The sequence below is a fragment of the Sorex fumeus genome, unplaced genomic scaffold, assembly GCF_029834395.1.
Source record: "Sorex fumeus unplaced genomic scaffold, SorFum_2.1 ptg000054l, whole genome shotgun sequence".
Lineage (NCBI taxonomy): Eukaryota > Metazoa > Chordata > Mammalia > Eulipotyphla > Soricidae > Sorex > Sorex fumeus.
Genome location: NW_026606111.1, coordinates 44,684,653 through 44,692,626, shown reverse-complemented (window position 1 = coordinate 44,692,626; position 7,974 = coordinate 44,684,653). Strand labels below are relative to the sequence as shown.

General features: G+C 36.4%; 1 pseudogene; it reads left to right on the top strand.

Moving 5' to 3' along the window:
• Positions 1 to 5,321: 5,321 nt before the first annotated feature.
• Positions 5,322 to 5,418, top strand: LOC130033719 (uncharacterized; annotated as a pseudogene).
• Positions 5,419 to 7,974: the final 2,556 nt, after the last annotated feature.

Here is a 7,974-nt window from a genome sequence, read left to right as displayed (position 1 = left end):
AGATGGCAAGAGAAGATCGGGATGAAGCCAAGTGGGGTAACATAAGAATTATTGGAGTCCCAAAGGTAAAGGAAGAAAACCTTGATGAAGAAGAAACTGTCAAAGACATCATTGCTACAACGTTTCCAGAGCTGAAGAAAACTTGTGACCACATTCAGGAGGCCCGAAGGGTACCAGCTAGAAGAAATCCGAATAAAAATACCCCAAGACACATTCTGATCAAAATGATCAAAACCTTAGACAGAGACAAAATTCTGAAAGCAGCAAGATCGAAGAAAGAAATCTCTTACAAAGGAGCATTCTTAAAATTCACAGCTGATTTTTCTGATGAAACCCTCATGGCCCGAAAACAGTGGTGGGACATAGTGAAAAGACTCAATGAAATAAATGCCTCCCCAAAAATACATTTCCCAGCAAGACTCTCATTCATAATAGAAGGAAAAACACACAGTTTCACAGACAAACAACAGCTCAAGAACTTCATAGACTCAAAACTGGATTGGCTGTGTACAAGATAAATGCTTTTTGTCCTCCAGTACTATCTCTCTCAGTGCCTTTTGAATTTCCAGGTTACACATCCTAAAGCATGTGGACTTTTTGCCAGGACCCTGCATGATCACTACAAGTCCAGAAACCAGAAGGAATACCTTACATTAATTTAGGCATTTGGGGTATTTACAACTATTACCATTGTAATCATCAGGTTTCCATTTGACTTGTGCGATGAGTACCTGTAACTTACGGTTCACATACGACTTACTCTTGTGGATGCATTGAAGTTTACCCTCATTTTTGATCCACTTCAAAAATGACAACTTGAGTTTTTTCAAAGAAATGTTTTGGAAGGAAAACTTTATTTAAACTCTGTGTCTTAAATTGTTTGTCTAAAATGTAGTTACTAATAATTCTTAGAAAAATAACACATACATAAATATAATTTTTCTATTTCATGTGATTTACATAGGAGGAAGGGTAAAGAAAACATAATGAAAAATATTTATCACATAACTGAAAAAGAATATAGATATTAATGAAATCTGGGCTCTGTAGCAAGCAGCATAGTACAGTAAGTTATGGAGAGCAGACCCAAGAGTAGGCCTTGAATAACAGTGGATGTGATCCCAAACAAAACCAAATAAAACAGTACAATAACATTATTAATAAATTTTTCCACATATACAATATGTAGACAGTATTCTATTTTACAAAAAACTGCTAGCCAAAAAATGGAATAGAAGGTGATTTTTGATTGCACACTTTACCAGTCCATTAAAGAGAAAGGATTTACCAGTAACTACATAACAAAAAGAAAATAGGAGTAAGCGTGATTGTATTTCATAGGAAGGAAATGTTTTAAATGAGTAAAATACAGAAAAGAAATTTCGAAAGTACAAAAAAATATTCTCATCAGTACCTTTGAATATTAACCAGCAAACAACACGTGTTAAACATAGCATAGGATTTCTCTTGATCACACAAGACACAGAAAAGACCATTTAAAAAGTGATCACAAAATTTGCAAATTTACTTTCAACCCCTAGATTAGAATTAGCTTTATCAACCAGTAAAACGTTCTTCTCAATGTTTAATAAATGAGCACCAAAATCCAATAAAATATCTTTAATGTAGGAAAAATCTTAATTCACAAATATGACAAAAATGTGTAATTAGACCTGTGAGACTTGATTTTTCTTTTTCCTCTTAGGATTTAAAACAGAAGTTGACTATTATCAAAATACTTTCATGTTATGAAGAAAAAATCACATGAAATAATATTTGTAAAGATGAGAAGCCGCTTTAACCTGGAACCTACTTACCACACAAATGAATCAAATCTCCTTATTCAAGTTAGAATATACCAATTTTTAATTTTAACAGGCAGCGCGTACATGTACTTAAAACCATAACGTAATAAAAGCATTGAAGATTATGTGTCTTCCACCGCCCTAGATAAGCACTATTAGCTACTTATGGGAAGCATCATTTCTGAAGCGTGTTTATACTCAAATTGTCAAGAACCAAGTACTGTGTTCTAAGAGATAATAAGGAAAAATGCCAGCAATGATGGCTTTCTGATAATATGCTTTTTCTACTGGTACCTTTCTTTTTTGATTTTAAATCTTTGGTTCTCTTCAACATTCTGAACAAACGTTTTCCTCTTCCTTGATAATCGAAGTCCCTATTCTTTCTTTCTTTCTTTCTTTCTTTCTTTCTTTCTTTCTATACTTTTTCTTTCATTCTTCCTATTTTTTTCTCCCTCATATTTTCTTGGTGTGGATTGGTCAAAGTTTGATGAAAGTGATCCCAAACTTGCTTACCTTAGAGGGCTTGCCTCCCTAATGCTCAGCACTCCACACCTTCCACATGCCCCATATTTTCTTATTACCTGGTTTAAATAGAAAACTCAAAGATAAATGATTATTACTTTGTAATATCACTATATTCAAAATACTGAAGTATAAATACAAGTGGAGAGACCATTACAGAGAAAACATGCTAGTATATATTAACAGTTTTTCACAGCATCTATATTTTCTGTTTCTGTAAAAATACTGTCTCTGATTTACTTGTTTTAAGTGAATATCATGTAAAATTCACTATGAAAAGGAAAAAGAAACACAGAGAATCAACCCTCATATATATATATATATATATATATATATATATATATATGCGTGTGTGTGTGTATGTGTGTGTGTATTTGAGCTCCTAAGTATGTCTAGAATATAATGTAATCAATGACGAAAAACACTTTGTATGTGACATAAAGTAAGCCAATGTCTAAAGTCACACAGCAAATATCAAAGTCAAGTTAAAATGAGGCTTATAAAATTCTACTTGAATACTTTCTTTCATTACTACGTGCTGTTCTTCCTTGACTGCTAAGTTTAGGGATGATAAATCTAATGACAAGCTTTGAAAGGTATTATTCCTTACCTGACATGGTCAGAGAAGAGGAAATACCGATGAAAGGTAGACGAGAAGAGGAGACTGTACGAGATTACGTCTGAACACTGAAGCGGCTTAAGAACACAAGTGTTTAGTACAGACAACTGCTCACTGGTGACTGGTCATTGGTCACTCGTCACTTGCCATGATGATTCAAATTTGTTTACAAACAACTACATGAGACCCCCAAGATTCTACCAGTTGGTGGTTGGTTTGGTGGGAGAATGATGTCATAAAATAGGCAGGTGAAAGGTAGAGGCTAGCCAATCAGGAGGTCAGAATCCCATTAGAAGACCGGATTGGATAGTGAGTGGGGTAGATTGAAGCAGGCTAGGGAGATGGAATTCTACAAGACGGTTATAACAGTTTCACCTTCGTCAGACTCTTGTGTTAGAAAAATACTCCCATGATACTCAAGAGCTTATCTATTTCATTAAAAAATCAAGAAAATTACTAAATAATTGTTTATATTGCACTGTTTATGAAACAACATTTGTTATTACTAGTATATTTTAGATAACGTTTACAGCACAGCGGATTTGGTCGTTTGCCTTGCAGGAGGCCAACCCTGATTCCGATTCCTCTGCCCGGCAAGCTACCGAGAATATCTCGTCCACATAGCAAGAGCCTGGCAAGCTACCCATGACGTATTTGATAGGCCAAAGCCAGTGACAACAAATCTCACAATTTGGTGTAAGATGTTACTGGTTCCCGCTCTAGCAAATGGATGAACCGCGGGAGGACAGTGCTACAGTGCTATGATTGAAAAAATTGGTGGTTTCTTTCAATATGACAACACTTACTAGGATAGTTGTAGATGAATCGAGATGTGTTAAAATGTAAATAAAATGAGAAGAAATAGTAAATGCACAGGTATCTTATTTGTACAAAACAAACTGTTGTTCTCAGTTTAAAACTGTAGAAGATAAAGAAAAACATATACTCATTTGTGTCAAAATTTTTCAACCTGAAAGAAAAGGACCAAAATCAATTTAAGTAATCAAAAAACAAGCAAAACCAACAAATCCTGGCAATTACTATGATAGGCCAAGGATGAATGTTTTTAATAAATTAGTGCTGTGAAATAAATCAGTATTTAGCTATTATACTTCAATAGTAAAAATAAGCATAAACCATGATCATATAATCTGTATTGAAAGAAGCGTAAATGACTGGTAAACACAAGGGCAAGTTACTCGCAGATGCGTACCAGGTTCTCTCAGAGTGACAACTGGACAATAATTGTTGTTGTCTTATCAACAAAATCCAGTCTCTGTATCTTGGCCATTGATGGGATTACATGGCTCCAGGGGCAGTTCGTGGTTGTAACACTTAGCTACTAGTAGATGGGGGATCTGGTTGGAGGGGGCCCAGTCTTGATCTGAGCACCCTTGGAGATCTCATCCCCCGGTTGCGCACACCTGGGTTCCTCTGTCAGATTCGTTCATGCATGAGGCTCCTTCAAGCTTGGGGAGAGTGGTTTAAAGCGTACCTATGGCTGGTTGCAGAGGTCTTCAGGTGCCGGGGCTCTGCTTGGCACGGTGAGGGAAACTCAACACACCCCCTCCAAGGGACCCTGGTGAAGAAAGCCAGGTGCGGGGTCAGGAGACTGTCATTTTAGACATATTTGGAATGATTTTAGATCAAAAAGTACACATCATTCAAACTACATTTGTGCTTAGTAATAAATTACTACACACTTGTTCAATCACCTAAGAAACCCCACTCTGCTCAGAGAACTAGATTTTTAATTATAGGTCTGTTTTGCCCGTATGTCATGGCTGAGAATCACTATCATTAGATATGAAACTCACTATACAAAAAGATGCACACACGCTGCTTTGAGTCATCTGTGTTTGTTAATGTGTATTGGCCATTAAACTTCACTGAGACCCATTTTTCTGTCCTTTACAGGACCCACATGAGTCTCAACTTCCGTTCAAGTTGAACTTATAATAATGTGGAATGAAATCATCAATATTCTCCTCACCTCTTCCTTCAGGAGAAAAATCCTACTTACATTCAAGGTGGTCAAAGTGCAGACATCACCATCCACCTTTTCCTGGAGATGTACACGGGACTGAGGTGAGAACAGCAAAGGCTCTAGTTTAATGGTCTTAATGAAGGTTTCAGGGAAGTGCATTAAACAGGACTCATATAACATCTTCCAAAAGAATTATTTTGTAAAACTGATGCGTTGATTATGGTAAAAGATAATATGGTAAAATCCATATTTTCTTTCTGGGACATTAAAGTTCTAAATCTATCAAGCTGCTTTGAAATACTTTCCTTGATTAGGTACCACTCTCTGCCATAGGGTATGTAAGGACAACACTCAAAGTAATCAGAAGAGAAAAATTAACTCCTACTAGGTTTGGTTACACATATACTAAAATTGAAATGATACAGAGATTATCATGGTCCTTGCACAGAGACGACATGCAAACTTGTAAAGAGTACCATATTTTTTGTTGCAAGAAGTACTAACAGGGCTACTTTAAGCTAAGGCAATCCCCACAAGTACAAAAATTCTACATAAAGATAGCACAAATCCCCATAACAACAATCTCTCTCAATGTCAATGGACTAAATGTGCCAATTCAGAGGCACAGAATAGGAAGATGAATTAGAAAACTGAACCCAACATTCTGATGCCTGCAAGAAACACATCTGAGCAATCAAAGCAACCATGGGCTAAAAGTAAAAGGCTGGAAAACAAGTCTTCAAGAAAAGAACACCTCCACAAAGCTGGAGTAGCCATACTAGTATCAGACCACATGGACTTCAGGCTAAAGGTTATAAGAGACAGTGAATGTCATTTCTTCATGATCATGGGATCTGTACATCAGAAAGAACTCACCCTCCTCAATGTAGATGCTCAATGACAGACCAGCAAAATACTTAAAATCAACTTCTAATAGACTTAAAAAAAACATTTATAGCAAAACAGTACTAGGTGGTGATTTCAACACTACTTTGTCACTTCTCAATAGATCAAACAGACAAAATCTCAGCAAGGAAATATTTTATTTAAGGGAAGTAATGAACAACCGTTGGCTTAGAGAAGAAATCAAAGAGGAAATAAAAAGTTTCCAGAAACAAATGAGAAAGAGGACGCGAGCTAGCAGAACTTGTGGGACACAGCAAAAGCAGTGTTAAGAGGAAAGATTATAGCTCTGCCAGAATTCATCAGGAAGAAAGAAAGGGCCTACATGAATAAATTAGAGCTCAAGATTTTGGAAAATGAACAATAAAAGGAGTGAAAACTAGGCTGGAGCAAGGAAATAATAAAACTTGTAGTATAAATCAATGAGCTAGAAACCCAAAATACAATCCAGAAGACCAATAAAAGCAAAAGCTGGTTCTTTGAGAAAATAAACAAGATCAATAAACCTCTAGAAGCCTCTCAAAGAAACAGAAAGAATTCTAATAAATCGAATCAGAAATGCAAAGGGGGTTATCCTAATAGAAAGTACAGAAATCCATAGGATCATCAGAAATTATATTGAGAATCTTTGCAGCAGGAAATGAGAGAATCTTGAATAAATTGATAAATTAATGGATTCCAATTACCTCCCAAGGCTGAACCAAGAAGATTTGGAATACTTGAACCTATCACTACCAAGGAAATTTAAATGATGATCAAAATATACCCCCAAACAGAATGCCTGGCCCAGATGGATTCAATAGTGAAAAATTTCAATCCTTTAAAGAGGAACTGCTGCCAACATTTTTCAAGATTTTACAGGAAATTGAAGAAACAGAAATGCTCTCAAATAGTTTCTATGAGGCAAAGATCACCCTAATACTCAAAACAGACAGAGAGACCACAAAAAATGAAAATTACAGACCTATTTCCTTGATGAATACAGATACACAGATTCTCAAGAAAATACCAGCAAAGAGAATCCAGAAACTCAACAAAAGATCACACACTATGACCAAGTAGATTTATCCCGGGATGCAAGGATGGCTTAACATTCTCTAGTCAATCAACAGAATACACCATCTCAATAAAATAAAGATAAAAGTCATATCATCATATCGATAGATGTAGATAAAGCATTTGATGAGATCCAGCACCCATTCATGATGAAAAACTCTCAACAAAATGGGAGTGGAAAATACTTTCTTCAATCTAGTCAAAGCAAACTACCACAAACCCACAGCAAGCATTATTCTCAACGGGGAGAAAACTAAAGGCTTGTAGCAGAAATCAATGAGCTAGAATCCCAGAATACAATTAGGCACAAAACAATTTACCCACTCTAACCACACCTATTCAACATAGTACTTGAAGTACTTGCCATAGGATTTCGGTAAAAAGAAAGGATATCAAGGGCATCCATATAAAAATGGAAGAACTCAAGCTTTTACTATTTGGAGATGACATGATACTATACTTGGAAAATCCCAAAGAATCTACAAAAAAGCTCCTGGGAACAATAGATTTGTTAGTAAAGTAGAATATTACAAAATCAATATCCGGTAGTCCATGGCTTTCGCATATATTTCAAATGAAAGAGAAAAAAAGAGATAGAGAAAAACAATCCCATTCACAATAATACCTTAGAAAATCGAGTATATTAGAGTCAACTAAAATGTTAAGGAACTATACTTTGGTACTATTGCGGCAACATGGGAAGATGCCATTGTTGACAACATTGACGAGGAATACGATCCACTGCTTCAGCACCTCCATGAATGTGCGAGGAATGCCAAGAGAGAGATAGCCACAAAAAATCGCCTATCTTCGAAAACTCTTGAGCTAATTCGCCTGCTTGGTTTGCCGCATGCCTCAGGCAACCGCAAGCTAATGTCCCAGCTCGCAAAGCAGTGCAGAGATGCGATCAAGGAAGACCTCAAAGAGAGAAGAGCAGAAGTACTGGTAGATGCGGCAGAAGCCAGGAAAAGTATTCGTAATGCCTGCCTGTCCTTCGCCAACTATAAGACCAAGAAAACTGCCCTCCGACGTCCTGATGGATCCATCACATCCTCCAGAACGGCAATGGAGAAGATTACCAT